This window comes from Panthera leo, chromosome B4, assembly GCF_018350215.1.
Source record: "Panthera leo isolate Ple1 chromosome B4, P.leo_Ple1_pat1.1, whole genome shotgun sequence".
Classification (NCBI taxonomy): Eukaryota; Metazoa; Chordata; class Mammalia; order Carnivora; family Felidae; genus Panthera; species Panthera leo.
In genome coordinates this window covers 62,933,942-62,953,032 of record NC_056685.1, presented here as the reverse complement: position 1 = coordinate 62,953,032, position 19,091 = coordinate 62,933,942, and positions in this window count along the sequence as shown.

Below are 19,091 nucleotides of genomic sequence, written 5' to 3'. Positions count from 1 at the left end.
CTCGGGCCACATGGGGAAAAGCGGTTCCACTGCTGGAAGGACATTTGGTGGAGACTGTTGAAGACACCTGGTCCCAGCAGAACCCAGAAGGTGGCCACATTCACTGGTGCTGGGGCAAGGTCATTAAGGGTGAAGACTGGTGCCAGATGTGCATTGTGACTTTCCATAATCCCTGAAATGCTGCTGCTACACTGTCTCGTGAACTTTTTCTGGGGCGGGCTGGCACCTGGCCGCAGTCATGGGGCACCGGCAGCAGCAGGGTCCAGCAAGCGTTCCTGGGTGCAGCCGACATTCGGCCATTGTCCATTGCTCGGTGAGACCCTCCCGCAGAGGGGCGGAACGGGTGAAAGCCGCAGTCCTTCGGAAGTAAGGGGTCGGGGAAAACAGCCACATCTGAGACAAAACTCGGGAAAGAGGTACTGCCTGGGGCCTGGTCATGGAGAGTGGAAAAGCGGGGAGTGGACGAGAGCTGAAGACAGAGGACGGGTGCTCGATTGCTAATCCGGGAGAACAGACTGCGTAGGTGGGTGGTGCCATGGTCACCACTCCCGCGCGTGCGCATACGCACCTACTAGCACTGCAGCAATCCACCCCAGTAGGCTAGCAGCGCCATCTAGTGGAGAGTGGAGCTGTTACACTGAGCCCCGCCCAACTGGGTCAACTTCCCTCAAGAACACAAGTCTCACCGCCGGCTTAGTTTATAGACTATAAAGAGCTACATAGACTGACTTCTAGGGGAAAATGAAGCAATATCAGTCCTACTTCAATCTGTTAGCAGGTTCGTCTATTCAATTTTCTTTTTTTTTTCTTTTCTTTTTCTCTTTCGCACTTCTTTTTCTTGAATACTGAAAGAGAAAAAAATTCATTTTATTTTCAATTTTTATTAAAAATATTCTTCTTTAATTTTATTACTATATTTTTTGATTTTGTCTAATTTTTTTCAAATTCTATTTTACTTCCATCATTTTATTTTAGTCTACTTCAGTGTATTCACCTTCCCAAATTTTCAAACAATTTCCTTTTTTTCTTTCATTTTATTTTTTTTCTTTTTCATTTATTTTCTTTTTCTTGAATGCAGAAAGAGAAAAACTTCATTTTTACTTTCAATTTCTATTAAAATATTTTTATTTAATTTTTTTACTATATTTTTTGCTTTTATGTAAATTTTTTCAAATTCTATCTTACTTCCATCATTTTATTTTAGTCAACTACAGTGTATTCACTTTTTCAAATTTTCAAACGATTTCTTTTTTTTCTTTTTTTATCTTTTTTCTCTTTTTTGTTTCTTTTCTTTTTTCTTAAATACACAAGAAAAAATTCATATTTTAATTTTTATTAAAAATATTTTTCTTTAATTTTTTTCTACTATATTCTTTACTTTTGTGTGTATTTTTTCAAATTCTATTTTACCCCCATAATCTCATTTTAGTCTACTTCAGTGTATTCATTTTTTCAAATTCTCAAACGATTTACTTTTTTTCTTTTTTTCTCCCCCCTCCTTTTTTTCCTATAATCTGTCAAACCACTTTCAACACCCAGACAAAAACACACCTAGGATCTAGCATCATCATTCGATTTGTGTGTGTGTGTGTGTTTAATTTTTAATTTTAATATTTTTTTATTTCAATTTTTCTACCTCATTAATTCCTTTTCTCCCTTCAAAATGACAAATGAAGGAATTCACACCAAAAGAAAGAGCACAAAGAAACGACACCCAGGGATTTAACCAACACATATACAAGCAAGATGTCCTAACCAGAATTTAGAATCACGATAATAAGAATACTAGCTGGAGTTGAAAATAGATTAGAATCCACTTCTGCGAGATAAAAGAAGTAAAAAATAGCCAGATGAAATTAAAAATGCTATAACTGAGCTGCAATCATGGATGGATGCAGTGGCGGCAAGGATGGATGAAGCAGAACAGAGAATCAATGATAGAGAGGACAAACTTATGGAGAATAATGAAGCAGAAAAAAAGAGGGAGATTAAGGCAAAAAGTCCCTAACCTATAAGAGAAAACAGATTGGGTTTGCAGCAGACCTATCCACAGAAACTTGGCAGGCCAGAAAGGAGTGGCAGGATATATTCAATGTGCTGAATCAGAAGAATATGCAGCCAAGAATTCTTTATCCAGCAAGGCTGTCATTCAAAATAGAAGGAGAGACAAAAAGTTTCCCAAACAAAAATTAAAAGAGTTTGTGACCACTAAACCAGCCCTACAAGAAAATTTAAGGGGGACTCTCTGAGGGGAGAGTCCATAAGCAACATATATTCCAAAAGCAACACAGATTAGAAAGAACCAGAGAACACCACCAGAAACTCCAACTCTACCAGCATCATAATGGCAATAAATTCATATCTTTCAGTACTCACTCTAAAAGTCAATGGACTCAATGCTCCAATCAAAAGACATAGGGTAACAGAATGGATAAGAAAACAAGATCCATCTATATGCTGTTTACAAGAGACCCACTTTAGACCTAAAGACACCTTCAGATTGAAAATAAGGGGATGAAGAACCATCTATCATGCTAATGGTCAACAAAAGAAAGCCAGAGTAACCATACTTATATCAGACAAACTAGACTTTAAAATAAAGACTGTATCAAGAGATGCAGAAGGGCATTATATCATAATCAAGGGGTCTATCCACCAAGAAGACCTAACAATTGTAAACATTTATGCACCAAATATGGAACACCCAAATATATAAATCAATTAATCACAAACATAAAGAAAATCATCAATAGTATGCCATAATAGGAGACTTCAACACCCTACTCACAGCAATGGACAGATCATCTAGTCAAAAAATCAACAAGGAAGCAATGGCTTTGAATGACACACTGGACCAGATGGACTTAACAGATATATTCAGAACATTTCATCCTAAAGCAGCAGAATACACATTCTTCTCCAGTGCACATGGAATGTTCTCCAGAATAGACCATATACTGGGACACAAATCAGCCCTCAACAAGTAGAAAATGATCGCGATCATACCGTGCATATTTTCAGACCACAATGCTATGAAACTCGAAATCAACCATAAGAAAAAATTTGGAAGGGTAACAAATACGTGGAGACTGAAGAACATCCTACTAAAGAATGAGTGGGCTAACCAAGAAGTTAAAGAGGAAATTAAAAAGTATATGGAAGTCAATGAAAATGATAACACCACAACCCCAAACCTCTGGGATGTAGCAAAGGTGGTCATAACAGGAAAGTATATAGCAATCCAGGCCTTCCTAAAGAAGGAAGAAAGATCTCAGATATACAACCTAACCTTACTCCTTAAGGAGCTGGAAAAAGAACAGCAAATAAAACCCCAAATCAGCATAAGACAGGAGATAACAAAGATTAGAGCAGAAATTAATCCTATCGAAACCAAAAAAAAAAAAAAAAAACCAGTAAAACAGATCAATGAAACCAGAAGCTGGTTCTTTGAAAGAATTAACAAAATTGATAAACCACTAGCCAGTTTGATCAAAAAGAAAAAGAAAAGGACCCAAATAAATAAAATCAAGAATGAAAGAGGAGAGATCACAACCAACACAACAGAAATAAAAACAATAATAAGAGAATATTATGAACAATTATATACCAATAAAATGGGTTATCTAGAAGAAATGGACAAATTCCTAGAAACATATACACTACCAAAACTGAAACAGAAAGAAATAGAAAATTTGAACAGACCCATATCCAGCAAGGAAATTGAATTAGTAATCAAAAACCTGCCAAAAATCAATATCCAGGGCCAGATGGCTTTCCAGGGGAATTCTACCAAACATATAAGGAAGAGTTAACACCTATTCTCTTGAAACCGTTCCAAAGAATAGAAATGGAAGGAAAACTTCCAAACTCTTTCTATGAAGCCAGCATTACCTTGATTCTAAAACCAGACAGAGACCCCACTAAAAAGCAGAACTATAAACCAATTTCCCTGATGAACATGGATGCAAAAATCCTCAACAAGATATTAGCTAACTGGATCCAACAATACATTAAAAAAATTATTCACCACGACCAAGTGGGATTTATACCTGGGAGGCAGGGCTGGTTCAATATCCACCAAACAATTAATGTGATTCATCACATCAATAAAAGAAAGGACAGGAACCATATGGTCCTGTCAATAGATGCAGAGAAAGCATTTGACAAAATACAGCATCCTTTCTTGATAAAAACCCTCAAGAAAGTAGGGATAGAAGGAGCATACCTTGAGATCATAAAAGCCATATATGATCAACCCAACGCTAATATCATCCTCAATGGGGAAAAACTGAGAGCTTTCCCCCTAAGGTCAGGAACAATACAGGGATGTCCACTCTCGCCACTGTTATTCAACATAGTATTGGAAGTCTTAGCCTCTGCAATCAGACAACACAAAGAAAACGCATCCAATTCAGCCAGTAGGAGGTCAGACTTTCACCCTTCACAGATGACATGATACTCTATATGAAAAACCCAAAAGATTTCACCAAAAAAACTGCTAGAATTGATTCATGAATTCAGCAAGGTTGCAGCATATAAAATCCATGCACAGAAATCGGTTGCATTCCTATACACCAACAATGAAGCGACAGAAAAAGAAACCAAGGAATTGATCCCACTTACAGTTGCACAAAAAAACGTAAAATACCTAGGAATAAATCTAACCAAAGAGGTGAAAAATCTATATGCTGAAAACTATAGAAAGCTTATGAGAGAAATTGAATAAGACACACACACACACACACACACACACACACACACAAAACAACGGAAAAATATTCCATGCTCCTGGATAGGAAGAACAAATATTGTTAAAATGTCAATACTACTCAAAGCAATCTACATATTCAATGCCATCTTCATCATAGTAACACCAGCATTCTTCACAGAGCTAGAACAAACAATCCTAAAATTTGTATGGAACCAGAAAAGACCCTGAATAGCCAAAACGATCTTGAAAAAGAAAACCAAAGCAGGAGGCATCACAATCCCAGACTTCAAGCTATACTACAAAGCTATAATCATCAAGACAGTATGGTACTGGCACAAGAACAGACACTCAGATCAATGGAACAGAATAAAGAACCCAGAAATGGAACCACAAACATATGACCAACTAATCTTTGACAAAGCAGGAAAGAATATCCAATGGAATAAAGACAGTCTCTTGAGCAAGTGGTGCTGGGAAAACTGGACAGCAACATGCAGAAAAATGAACCTGGACCACTTTCTTACACCATACACAAAAATAAACTCAAAATGGATGAAAGACCAAAATGTAAGACAGGAAGTCATCAAAATCCTCTAGGAGAAAGCAGGTAAAAACCTCTTTGATCTTGGCCGCAGCAACTTCTTACTCAACACGTCTCCGGAGGCAAGGGAAACAAAAGCAAAAATGAACTACTGGGTCCTCATCAAAATAAAAATCTTCTGCACAGCAAAGGAAACAATCAGCAAAACTAAAAGACAACCGACAGAATGGGAGAAGGTATTTGTAACTGACATATCAGATAAAGGGTTAGTATCCAAAATCTATACTGAACTTCTCAAACTCAAAACCCAAAAAACAAATAATCCAGTAAAGAAATGGGCAAAAGACATGAATAGACGCTTCTCCAAAGAAGACACCCAGATGGCCAAATAACACACCACTCATCATCAGGGAAATACAAGTCAAAACCACAATGAGATATCACCTCACCCCTGTCAGAATGGCTAACATTAACAACTCAGGCAACAACAGATGTTGGAAAGGATGTGGAGAAAGAGGATCTCTTTTGCGTTGTTGGTGGGAATGCAAGCTGGTGCAGCCACTCTGGAATACAGTATGGAGGTTCCTCAAAAAATTGAAAATAGAACTACCCTATGACCCAGCAACTGCACTACCAGGCATTTATCCATGGGATACAGGTGTGTTGTTTCAAAGGGACACATGCACCCCCATGTTTATAGCAGCACTATCAACAATAGCCAAAGTATGGAAAGAGCCCAAATGCAATGGATGAAGGGATAAAGAAGAAGTGGTATATATATACAATGGAGTATTACTTGGCAATCAAAAAGAATGAAATCTTGCCATTTGCAACCATGTGGATGGAACTGGAGGGTGAAATGAGTCAGTCAGAGGAAGACAAAAATCATGTGACTTCACTCATATGAGGACTTTAAGAGACAAAACAATGAACATAAGTGAAGGGAAGCAAAAATAATATAACGCAGGAAGGGAATAAAACAGAAGAGACTCATAGAGAACAAACTTAGGGTTACTGGAAGGGTTGTGGGAGGTGGGATGGGCTAAGTGGGTAAGGAGCACTAAGGAATCTACTCCTGAAATCATTGTTGCACTATATACTAACTAATTTGGATGTAAATTTAAAAAAGTAAAAAATAAAAATTAAAAAAATTGCCCATAAAGCAGGGCTTCTATTTTTTAAACATTTACTTTCACTGTGTATTGTCCCAGAGTCAGAGCTTTTAAGATCATGTCCTTAGTAAGTCATCATCACATAAACAAAAATAGTTGTCTTTCCCTTGAGAGGTAACTAATTAGTAGGAGAATCTGACTTCTAAAGCCTTCCTGTACATAAATAGACCAGGAAAAGAGAGCGCGCAAAAAACATGAGAGAGAAGCCAAATCTCTTTTTTCAAACTCTGAAAAAACAAAATGTAGACTGTAACTAGCCTCCGTGCATTGCTAGATGGATTAGTTAATGCTTGCAAATAATTTTTTAAATTCTTTGCAAATGAAATGAAAGCCACCACAGAAAGGCTAAATCTTTCTATTAACTCAGCTGGAACACTTTCTTGATTTTTCCCTGCTGTGTTAAAGAGTCTCTGAAATGAATTCTACACACACACACCACAAACAGCTAATGACCTTCCAAGGAGGAAGTTTTCATTCATTCATCACATTATCAAAATGCTCTGGGGAAGGACAAGGCTTGCCTGTGTGTGGGGTCTATTGCCATGATGAAAGTTCATATTTAACACACTTGACTGAGATGACAACCTGTAGAGATTCAACACTCTCCTTAATCAGTTGGGAGGGAGTCAAGGAAAACCCTACTGACATACCAGTCCAGTACTCCATTATATTTACTCCTGCAGATCAATTACAATATAGCAGCTATGCCAAACCATGGGCAGCTAAGATCAAATTCTAATAATTGACATCATCCCCAACATTTCAAGTTGCTATTGAGTTTGGTTCTTTTACAGATCTTATATTGTTCGGTTTAAAATAAGGATTTTGACAACTGAAATCCAATTGGACAGAATGTACCTGTAGCTAGATTCCAGTACTAGATGCCAGTACCAGATCTCATCTGATCTCCATGCTTTCCTTCTTTTCCCTCCAAGATTGGCAATGGAAAATTATCAACAATGATCAGGTTGAGGTTCAAAGACAAGAAGCGTTCATACCCCTACTCTCAAGACCCAATGGGACGAAAGAACTAAAAGTGAGGATGGGCATATTTCAGTGGTGTTTCTCCATTCTTTCCTCTATGATGTTATTTGTAAGATGTGAAAGTACACATAGTGCAGCATGTGCTGAAGGCTTGACCGATGCTTTTTGTCATTTGACCTTGGATCTGGGTTATACTTGCTTCCTCTGATAGTGAGGCTTGCTTTTGTACAGTGTCCAGGCCAATTTAGTGAAGACTCTTGTGATGATCAAACTTGGCAGGAAGGTGGCACAACTTTGTCATCCATTGCACCCTCACTCTGGCTCTTAAAAATGGATTTTAAAAAGTGACAATCTCCTCTTCTTGATGTAATGGATCTAGAGCAATGATTAGTAGTGGCTGCTAAAATAGTAGGTCTAAAGCTGATGGGAATGGATCAGGCTGACAACACCAGAACCCTTTTTAGGGCCACACAGCAGAAAACCAGACATTTTCCTGATGGAAGTACAAAAACCATCTATGAAGTATTCATGCCAAAAAAGCAATTGGAGGCTGATCTGATCAAGCCTCTGGGTCTAGCTATCATATCTAGCTATTAGTTTACAACAAATACAAGAAACACAGGTACAAGTCAACCGATAACCTGGAGCTACAATCAACAAAAGCCAGAATGTGGGAAAATATAGAGCAAGTGACCCACTTACATACATGGACACATTTCAAGGAAAAAAATGAAAGGATGTAAGAGAAATGGATTTTAAATGCCTTAAAATGACTTCTCAAGCAAATTAAAGATGTTGATATTGTTTAGATCCTAATTTGAACAGAACAGCTATTAAAAAACTTTTACAAGATAATTATCAAAGCAAATTACACATTGATTGAATATATGATATTAATTTTTAAAGTAATAATTGTATTGAGGTTATGCTTTTTAAAAAGACTTCTTGTCTTTTAGAAATTCATACTAACATGTATACTTATAAAATAATATGATGAGAACACGCTGGTGGTTACCAGATGGGGGAGGCGGTGGGGGGATAGTCAAGATGGGTGAAGGAGAGTGGGAGGTATGGGCTTCCAGTTAGGGAAAGACTGCGTCGCAGGAATGGAGTATACAGCACAGGGAATGTAGTCAATGGTGTTGTAATGGCCTTGTACGGTGACAGATGGTAGCCACAGCTGTGGCGAGCACAGCATCATGTATGCACTTGTCAAATCACTATGCTGTATACCTGAGGCTACTGTAACGTTGTATGTCAACTATACTCCAATAAAAAAGAATGGTATGATGTCTGCGACTTGTTTAAAAATAGTCCTGAGGGAATAGATGGGATGGTGGGGTACAGATGAAACAAAGTGGGACATGGACTGATGATGGTTGAGGCTGGGTGTGGGTTAGATGGGGTTCATCGGGCTGTTCTCTCTACTTCTCTACAGACTGGACATTTCCATAATAAATAGTTTTTTTTTTTTTTAATTAGGGGAAACAGAAAACAGAATTATCTTACTTGATACCTAACTACAGCTTGAAACATGGAGTACTTGCAGCCGTGTACAATATGTTACTCATGTTGATTTTAAAGTCTCTTTTTGGGTTTGCCACGTGTTGTCCTCCATCTCCTTTTGCATTGTACATTTATGTTGTCTTTTTGAAAAAAGTAAGTATAAACAATAATGTTTTCTAAAAGGTTACAATCTCAGTGTAATTATTTGGATAGATAATTTAAACAAAATATATGCAGTGTGAGTTTTTAAACAGCTGCTTCTGCAATCCAACCCAGTCTACAAACAGAAAGAAAGAAAATAAAAATAAAAATAACAGGGACTTTCTTAATTCTATATAGTCATGATTATTTACCCAAAATAGTGCACTACTAAAATATATTCATCCTTAATGGAAACTGATAGACATCCCTTACCTTCTTGTTCATTTGAACTCAAATCAATATTGCTAATAAACTGTTGATAAGTTACTTGAAAAGGTGGCATAGCACTGCATTTAAAAAAATTTTTAGTGTTTATTTATTTTTTGAGAGACAGAGTACGAGTGGGGAGGGGCAGAGAGAGAGGGAGACACAGAATGCGAAGCAGGCTCCAGGCTCTGAGCTGTCAGCACAGAGCTTGACGCAGGGCTCGAACTCACCAACTGTGAGATTATGACCCGAGCCAAAGTTGGACGCTTAACTGAGCCACCCAGGCACCCTGAGCACTGCATTTTTTTTAATCAGAAAGAAAGCCATTTGGAATGACTCCAAAAGTAATTACATTTGGTAGAGAGTGTTAGCAGAGCCAACTGAAATCATTAACTAAAATATTTATTTTTAATTCATGGACTCATGTATTATTTTTAAAATAACCATCATGTTTAATTCTGCTTAAATTTCAGCAGTTCAGTAATCTTTGGAAAATCTGTACCTGCCAGGTTTCTCTCTCTTCTTCTTCTTCCTTTTTTTTTTTTTTTTTTTTTAAAGCAACAGCAAAGGCATCTGGCCCTGGACTTTTGTTTGTTTGGAGATTTTTGATTACTGATTTAATTTAGTTTCTGGTTATTGGTCTGTCCAAGTTTTCTATTTCTTCTTGTTTTGGTTTTGGTAGTTTATGTGTTTGCAGGAATTATTCCATTTCTTCCAGATTGCCCAATTTAATGGCATTGAATCATATTAAAAAATCCCCCAACAAACAAAAATCTAGGGCCAGATGGCTTCCCAGAAATTCTACCAGACATTTAAATAAGAGTTAGTACCTAGGCTTCTCAAACTGTTCCAAAAAATAAACATGGAAAAGAAACTTGCAAACTTATTCCATGAAGTCAGAATTGCCTTAATTATAAAACCAGACAAAGACCCCACTAAAAAAGAGAACTATAGGCCAATATCCCTGATGAACATGGATGTAAAAATTCTCAACAAAACATTAGCAAATCAAATCCAACAGTACATTAAAAGAATTATTCACCACAATCAAATGGGATTTATTCCTAGGTGGCAAGAGTGGTTCAATATTCACAAATCAATCAACATGATATACCACATTAATAAAAGAAAAGATAAGAACCATATGATCCTCTCAATAGATGCAGAAAAAGCATTTGACAAAGTATAGAACCCATTCTTGATAAAAACCTTCAACAAAGTAGGGATAGAGGGAGCATACGTCTATATCGTAAAGACTATAACAGAAAGAACCACAGTTAGTATCATACTCGATGGGGAAAAACTGAGAGCTTTTCCTCTACAGCCAGGAACAAGACAGAGATGCCTACTCTCACCATTGTTGTTTTTTTTTTTTTTAAGTTTACTTATTTATTTTTGAGAGACAGGGGAGGGGCAGAGAGAGTTGAAGAGAGAGAATCCCAAGCAAGTTCCATGCTGTCAGCACAAAGCTTGAAGCAGGGCTTGAACCCACGAACTGTAAGATCACGACCTGAACAGAAATCAAGAGTTGGATGCTTAACTGACAGAGTCACCCAGGAGCCCCTCACTGTTGTTATTTAATATAGTACTACAAGTCCTAAGCTCAGCAATCAGAAAACAGTAAGAAATAAAAGGCATCCAAACAGTCAAGAAAGAAATCAAACTTTCACTATTCACAGATGGCATGATAGGTTATGTGGAAAACCTGAAAGAATCCACCAAAAAATTGCTAGAACTGATACATGATTCAGTAAAAATCACAGGATACAAAATCAATGTACAGAAATCTGTTGCATTTCTATACACCAATAATGAAGCAGCAGAAAGAGAAATCAAGGAGTTGAACCCATTTACAATTGCACCAAAAACTATAAGATACCTAGTAATAAACCTAACCAAAGAGGTAAAATATCCGAAAACTATGGAACACTTATGAAAGAAACTGAAGAGTTCACAAAGAAATGAGAAAACATTCCATGCTCATGAATTGGAAGAAAGAATATTGCTAAAATGTCTATACTACCCAAAGAAATCTACACTTTTAATACAATCTCTATCAAAATACCACCAGCATACTTCACAGAGCTAGAACAAACAATCCTAAACAAAAGTCCCCAAACAGCCAAAGCAATCTTGAAAAAGAAAAGCAAAACTGGAGACATCACAATTCCACACTTCAAGTTATCAAACATGTAGTGATCAGAACAGAATGGCACTGGTACAAAAACAGACACACAGATCAATGGAATAGAACAGAAAACCCAGAAATAAACCCACAATTCTATGGTCAAGTAATCTTTGACAAAGCAGGAAAAAATATCTAATGGAGAAAAGATAATGTCTTTGACAAATGACATTTGGAAAACATGTAAAAGAATGAAACTGGACCACTTTCTTACATCATATACAAAAATGAATTCAAAGTGGATAAAAGACCTTTATGAGACAGGAAACCATCAAAATCCTAGAGGGGAACACAGGCAGTAATCTCTTTGACATCAGCCATAGCAACTCCTTACTAGACATGTCTCAGGAGGCAAAACAAACAAAAGCAAAAATGAACTTCATCAAGATAAAAAGCTGCATAGCAAAGGAAATAACAAAACTAAAAGGCAAACTTTGGAATGGAGAAGATATTTGCAAATGAAATATCTGATAAAAGGTTAATGTTAAAAATCTATGAACAATTTATAAAACTCAACACTAAAAAAACAAATGATCCAGTTAAGAAATGGGCAGAAGACAAGAACAGACATTTTTCCAAAGAATTCATCCAGATGGCCAACAGACACATGAAAAGAGCCTTGACATCACTCATCATCAGGGAAATGCAAATCAAAACCATAATGAGATATCACTTCACACCTCTCAGAATGGCTAAAATTGACAACACAGGAAACAACAGATGTTGGCGAGGATGTGGATAAAGGAGAACACTCTTGCACTACTGGTGGGAATGCAAACTGGTGTGACCACTTTTGAAAAGAGTATGGAGGTTCCTCAAAAAGTTAAAAATAGAACTACCTTATGATCCAGCAAATTGCACTACTAGGTATTTACCCAAAGGATACAAAAATACTGATTTGAAGGGACACATGCATCCAGATGTTTATAGTAGCATTATCAACAACAGTCGAATTATGGAAAGAGCCCAAATGTCCATCAGCTGATAAATGGATAAAGATGTGGTATATATATACATACACGCACACACACACACACACACACACAAACTCACTCACACACACACAATGGAATATTACTGAGACATCAAAAAAGAATGAAATCTTGCTATTTGCAACAACATGGATGGAGCTAGAGTGTATTATGCTAAGTGAAATAAGTCAGTCAGAGAAAGACAAATACCATATGATTTCATTCATAGGTGGAATGTGAGAAACAAAATTGATGATGAACATAGGAGGAAAAAAGAGAGGCAAACCATAAAACAGACTCCTGACTATAGAGAACAGATGGAAGGTTGCTGGAGGGAAGATGGGCTGGTGATGGGCTAAATGGGTGATGGGTATTAGGGGGGGCACATGATACGATGAGCACTGGATGTTGTATGTAAGTCATGAATCACTAAATTCTACTTCTGACACTAATATTATGATAGATGTTAACTAACTGGGATTTAAATAAAACCTTAAAACACAACAACAACAACAAAAGCAACAGCAAAAAGAAAGTGAAATACTCACCAGTTTCCTACTATGAATTCTACTAATGGAAAGAAATGTCTTGCTAACAAAACAATATATAGCACTGAAATTTGAAAATTCCGCTTAAACAGTTTAGTCATATATTTTCATTGTCTAGCCTCACAGGAGTCAAGAGGCTTCCAAACAGAAAAAGAAGGGGAATAAGACCGTGGGGGAATTGGCATCCATCAGCTGGCACTTAATGAAACTGTGGAGCTCTGTAAATTCTAATCCTCATTTTTATCAAGAGAATTAAAAATAATTCAGAATTCCTTATGTGCAAAAAATCTCCTCATAACTCTGTTTTTCACCTGGAAATAATAGAAAACTAAACTACTTCCTTGTCCTAGAAATATGACTGTGATAATATATATGACAGTGAATATTCTGCAGACAGAAACATTAGTAGCACTTGCTTGTTTTACATGAGAAGGCTACCGCTCAGAGCCAAAGGATCTGTGTGCTTCTTCACATACAAAACTCTTTCCTTCTATATAGACGGGCGAGGTTGGCTCTGCTCCATAACCTGCACTCTCGTTGGGGAAGAGCATGTTAATTGAATAGAAGTTTGTACCTCCTCTGCCTCTTTCTACTGTCTTCCCCCTCACCAGCATGTCATAAATTATGCCATATCAACTATCACTTTCTTCTTCAATCTTGCTTTTGGAAGAAAGGTCAGATGTTCTGAGACTACACTGTGGATAAAGAACTTTGCCTTTTGACCATCTCAACAACCATTCTATAATTAAAATGGGAAAATTAACATTTTGGAGATGCTGTAAAGATCATCTGGCCTCCTTCCTCAGAGAGCAGAAATGCTAACTGAAATGCTGAGTGACATTATGAGAGCCTGTGCTTATGGAGAGGAACCTTACACCCAGTGCAGCTACATGATATGCAGTACAAATTAAGACGTGGGTACTGGTGTTCAAAGTGCAGGGGAAAAAATGCAGTTAAAGATACCAAAATGTAAGGTTATTTTCTTTAAAAATATTTTATTACTTACAAAATGTAATATGGGTAATTATGATACATAAGTAACACAATAAACTAAAAAATTATGATTTTTGGTGTTAGAATTCCATACAGTACAAAAAGTAATGCTCTATTAATATGATGTCTTGATTGATCATGAGTTTTTTATGGTTTGATTTTCTGCAAATTCAGTTAGTAGGTCATTCTTCCTGTAACAATTTCCTTTTGAATTGATATAATTTAAAGTGATGTCAGTCACTCTTGGAAAATTCATGATTGTAACTAAAATTTGATAATTTTTAATTTTGAAACATGATTTTCCTGATGTAATTATTAAGGGCATATTTTTGGCTGTGACAACATTGGGGTAATTTTCTAATAAATTGTTCCAAAATATAAATTTTAGTACACCTTTACAGCTGATGAGTCTGGCAGAATAATTTTTTTAAAAAGATTTGACTCTTCATGGAAATCAGTTTTGTTTAAGTGTGAGTTTAATTTTTAATGTACATTTATATAATGGCATTTTAATGCTTGTGACATTTTCAGTAACCTGTTCAAGAAACAGAAAATGGCCTCATTATTTGTGTATAATTTAAAACATCTGTTTATGCATTGTATTCTTGTATCGTCAATTATAAAAAAAAATTAATGGGAGGTAGAGAATTAAAATTAAGGAAGGGAGAGAATCCTAAGCAGGCTCTACGCTCAGCACAGAGCCCTGGGGCTCGGTCTCACAACTGTGAGATCATGACCTCAGCGGAAATCAAGAGTCAGACGCTTAACCAACTGAGCCACCCAGGTGTCCGAAAATGTGATGATTTTTAAAATTTAATGTCTTTTTCAGAGTCTATGAATATTTACTCTTCAGTGTTATAGCAGTTTTTAAAACCAGAAATTCTAAACTCTGAAAAATTCTAATAACTATCTGATATGCTTCATTGAAAATTCATGTGTAAACTTTTACTTTGTCATAATGTCCCGAAAAAATTCACTACCTTAGCTCTGGTAGTTCCTGACTTGGCACTGGGTCCAAGGATTAATACCTGTGCAGATGCTACAGGGACAGATTCTGGGGCCAGATGGATAGGTGAGCTGGTCTCCCACCTCTGACATCGGCTCCACCCCCAACGTGGAGTGCCCCTTCTCTTTACTGCTGCAGCTGCTGCTACTTCTATGTTGCTTCCTTTGCCAAACTGGGCCCACAGCCCACTCAGGCTGCTCCCTTGGGGACCTGGGGCACCTGGGATTGTCCTGAGGCACACCCTTGCACACCAAGTGCTCCTCTTATGTAGATGTTAGGTGGCCATTGAGGAATATGCTGGGCCCCATCTTGGTTTTGGAACCGTTCTGTACTCTTCACCTGGCACTTCTTGGTTGGCCTTGCTTTTGCCCTGGACAACCCTCATTTGGGCTCCCATAAGTCCCCTGAGGGATGGATACAGCTTGGCTGAGAGATATTTCCTCTCTTTATAGTAGGGTGTTTGCTTAGCTACTATTGTGCAATTTCTTTTAGCATCTTGTCCTGTGCAGCACACAGGTCTGGCCCTCCTGTGCCCTTTGGCCACTGGGCATCTTATGCTAGAAGGACATGGTTCAGAGGGCTGCTATTGATCTCAGCGCTGCTCTTTTTTCTTTTCATAAATCCCTCCTCCATCATAAATCCTGGCTTTGCAGCCCTTTCTTGTTCTAGACTTTCCCACATCACTCTAGTACTGGTCCTAACTCCAGCCTTTCTTCCACTCAATCCTGCCATTGGGCAAAGCACTTGTTTGTATTCTGTAGGAGAGAGTAGGAGGCGTCACCGCAACTGGGAAAATTCCGTAGACTCTTCTGCTATCCTTGTAGCGGTCTCTGCATCACGGGGTCTTCCTCATCTTTCTTGTTGACCCAGCACTTCAGCTGACCCTTCCATGTTGTCTTGCCACAAAACCTTCCCCAAGTCTGGTCTCCATGGAGTTTTCCTTTTCTGCTGCTCACTCTCCCTTCCTCTTTTCTTCATCTCCCACAGCATTTAAGTAAGTGGTTTCAGGAATGGTCCTCCCTTTCTCTATTCTGCGGGTGGAGATCAGGCTGTATTTCTCTTTCTATCCTCACCCCATCTAGAACCAAGCTGAGATCTCAAACCCATGCTCTTGACTTGTCCATAACTACAAAGCATGATGCACATGGTAGTGGAAAAATACAGGATGCCATTGTGCTGTGCAGTGGAGTGACCTGATTCAATCCAAGAGGACACAGCTTTGTTTGATACAATGTCTAGCACAGTAGGGAGTCTGAAATAACTGAGTAAGGGTTAAGACTTAAACTTCAGGAAAATTTAGTGCACTTTATTTACTAAATAGATACACTGTATATGAAATATACAGAAAAAATAAGTAATGAATGGAAGTTACAAAAACAAGTAATTTTGTTGAAAGTGACATTAGAAGTCATCCACAGCAGTGGATCTACAACCTTTCAGGAATTCTTTTGGTATTTTGAAAAACAATTGTTGTAGACAATTGAGCTGGGACCCGCTAAAGGCCATGGGCCCCCATGTCAGTGACCCCTGATCTAAAGGCACTTATGCACAATGCTAGCTTAGAGTTAGAACTACGGTGGAATTTTACAAACAGACCTCCAGCTTACCAAGTTTGGAAGTCCTCTGAAACACTTAGTTTTGATCAATAAATTCCAAACACAAGGTATTTCCGTGTGAAAAAATTCAAAAGTCAAACAAAATCCAGAATGTACTCTCTTGAGCACTTAGACTAGTATGTTTTCCAAGAGATGCAAAACAGGAGAAATTGTCTCTAAAGCCAGACAGATCCAAGATGTTTGGATGTTTGCAAATCACATCAGCATTGTAAATCAGTAGTAACATCCCAAAAAGCTTTATCTTGATTTTCCCCTGAGTGATTGAGCAAAGATTCTTTCCGTTGTTAACAGAAACACGAGAATAAGACAAATGGCTGTTTCTGCCAAAAGCATACACTTTCCAGTCCTAGTTCTGCTACTGAGAGAGAAATTAATTTCAATAAATGTTGAAACACAGGAGGAAAAGATTGGAAAATTAGCATTTGCTTCTTGTTTCACTATATAACTGAATACAGATTTCCATACCATCTATAGCAAACAGAAATTGCATGTGTAAAGGAAGAAAATAAATTTAAATATTTGCAGAACAAGTTTTAGATATTGGTATGCCATTTTAGGAGTATGGATTTTGGAGTCAGATTGGTTACTTTCAAATGATGACTGCACCCTGTGTGACCATGTGCATTCAGAACTTGGACTCTTGGAACCACAATTCTGCCTTCTGTAAAATGGAAATAATTACACTTACCTGATAGGTTTGTGTTTAGATTACATGAAATAATCCGTGTAAGGTGCTTAGCATTATATGTGGTGCCGGACGGAGTCCAGCTCCAGCAGGTCCAGGGGTTCCCGAAGGGTGAACAGCATCGGTGAAAAAGTGAAAATAAAACAAAACTAAAATAAAAAACTAAAATAAAAACAAAAAGTAAAAATGGACACAGACAACAGCAGTGTGTTGAACTGGCTGATTTATTGCAGTACACGTGGCATTATATATGCTGGTGATTTCCTTGTAGCATACGTCATCTATGTTTTTCTTACATTACCTAATTTTGAAAACGTTCCTATGTATAAACGACCTTTAAGAAATAACATGGTGATTTTCCCCTAACTTTCCCGCATACCCTTTGATTATAGATTAATTTCTTACATTATTCCATTATGCATCTGCGTTTATCTATCATCTGCAAAGCATTTGCTTTGCTGTTCTCGTGAAAGGCCCTCCATTTCTCAATACCTCAAGTGGAACAGTTACAGGGACGTGACCTCCTAACCACATGAGGCCAGAAGAACAATGTGTTTGCCTTGGTCCGAGGTGCCAGAAAGGGGCTGAAAAAGCCTCAGAAACCTATGCCTCATACATTCTCAGAGAGACAATGCACCTAGGAACCAATGAACCATTCTGTAGCTTAACCGACTAGGTTCAGTCATCATCTGGAATGCCTCCGGGGGGCCAGGTGGGCCTAGGGGTTGAAGTCACCTGTGCCCAGAGACACACTCCTTAGTTGCCGGAGTGAGGCTTTCAAATCCATGTGTCTCTCCTTTACAGGCCCTCTTTGCTGGCAAATGTATGAGGCTATCCTTCCTATAAGTAGAGGAGTCTCCATAGGGGATGGCAAGGGCTAAACGTAAGGCCGCACAATTTCTTGCGGAACCTTATTTTCTTCCCTAATGGTTCTTTTCCCAGGGGGCCTGCCGAGGGCAATTCCCCAACAGACAATACCCCAGGTACTTTAATAAGGCCAAATTACCTAAAAGCGGGAGTACAAGAAGCTTCACTGTCGGAGGGCCACCCAGTAGTCACCCATCCGTCCACAGACCGGGCCCTGCCACTCAGGCTGGGATAGCTCGGTTTCCAGCAATGTGGCACATTAAGAAAGAATCTAGCAAGAGAAGGAAAACAAGAAAAAATCTATTTTCTCATTAGAGGCAAATGAGAAAGAGTAAGACAACATGTTTCCACGTACAAATAAGATAAAGTACATTGGGACAGAAAGTTCTGAAGGAGAATCTTACAAATTTTCAAAAGAAACAAAAACTAGAAAAGAAAGAGAAATTTTCCACATGCCTGGGCTTGTTTCTCTTTTTTCTCTGTCCTCGTTTTTTAGAGAAATTAATATGCTGGATGGCAATGGAACCAATCACAGGTAGATGACACTTTCGTAGCAATTTGTCTGCTTTCCAAAACGTATTGGAGACTTAAAAACATTTTTACATCTCCTTCTTAAAGAAAAAGTTAAAATGTTACTACTAGCATTTTTAATCACTGAACAGTAAGATAGGTTTCTCAAGGTTCTATGATATTCTAATGATATCATGTATATATGTATAAAATATATTTAAAGTGTAAAATACTCTGCCATCATTATGGGTATGAAGAAGTGATGTGAAGAAAGATAACTAACCCTCAGCGTGAGGGCAAGTCCACATGCATGGAAATGAAGGTTAAGCTGCTAAAAAGAATGGTCAGTAATAGGCTGTGATGAGTTGAAGTGAGGTACTTTGTATAC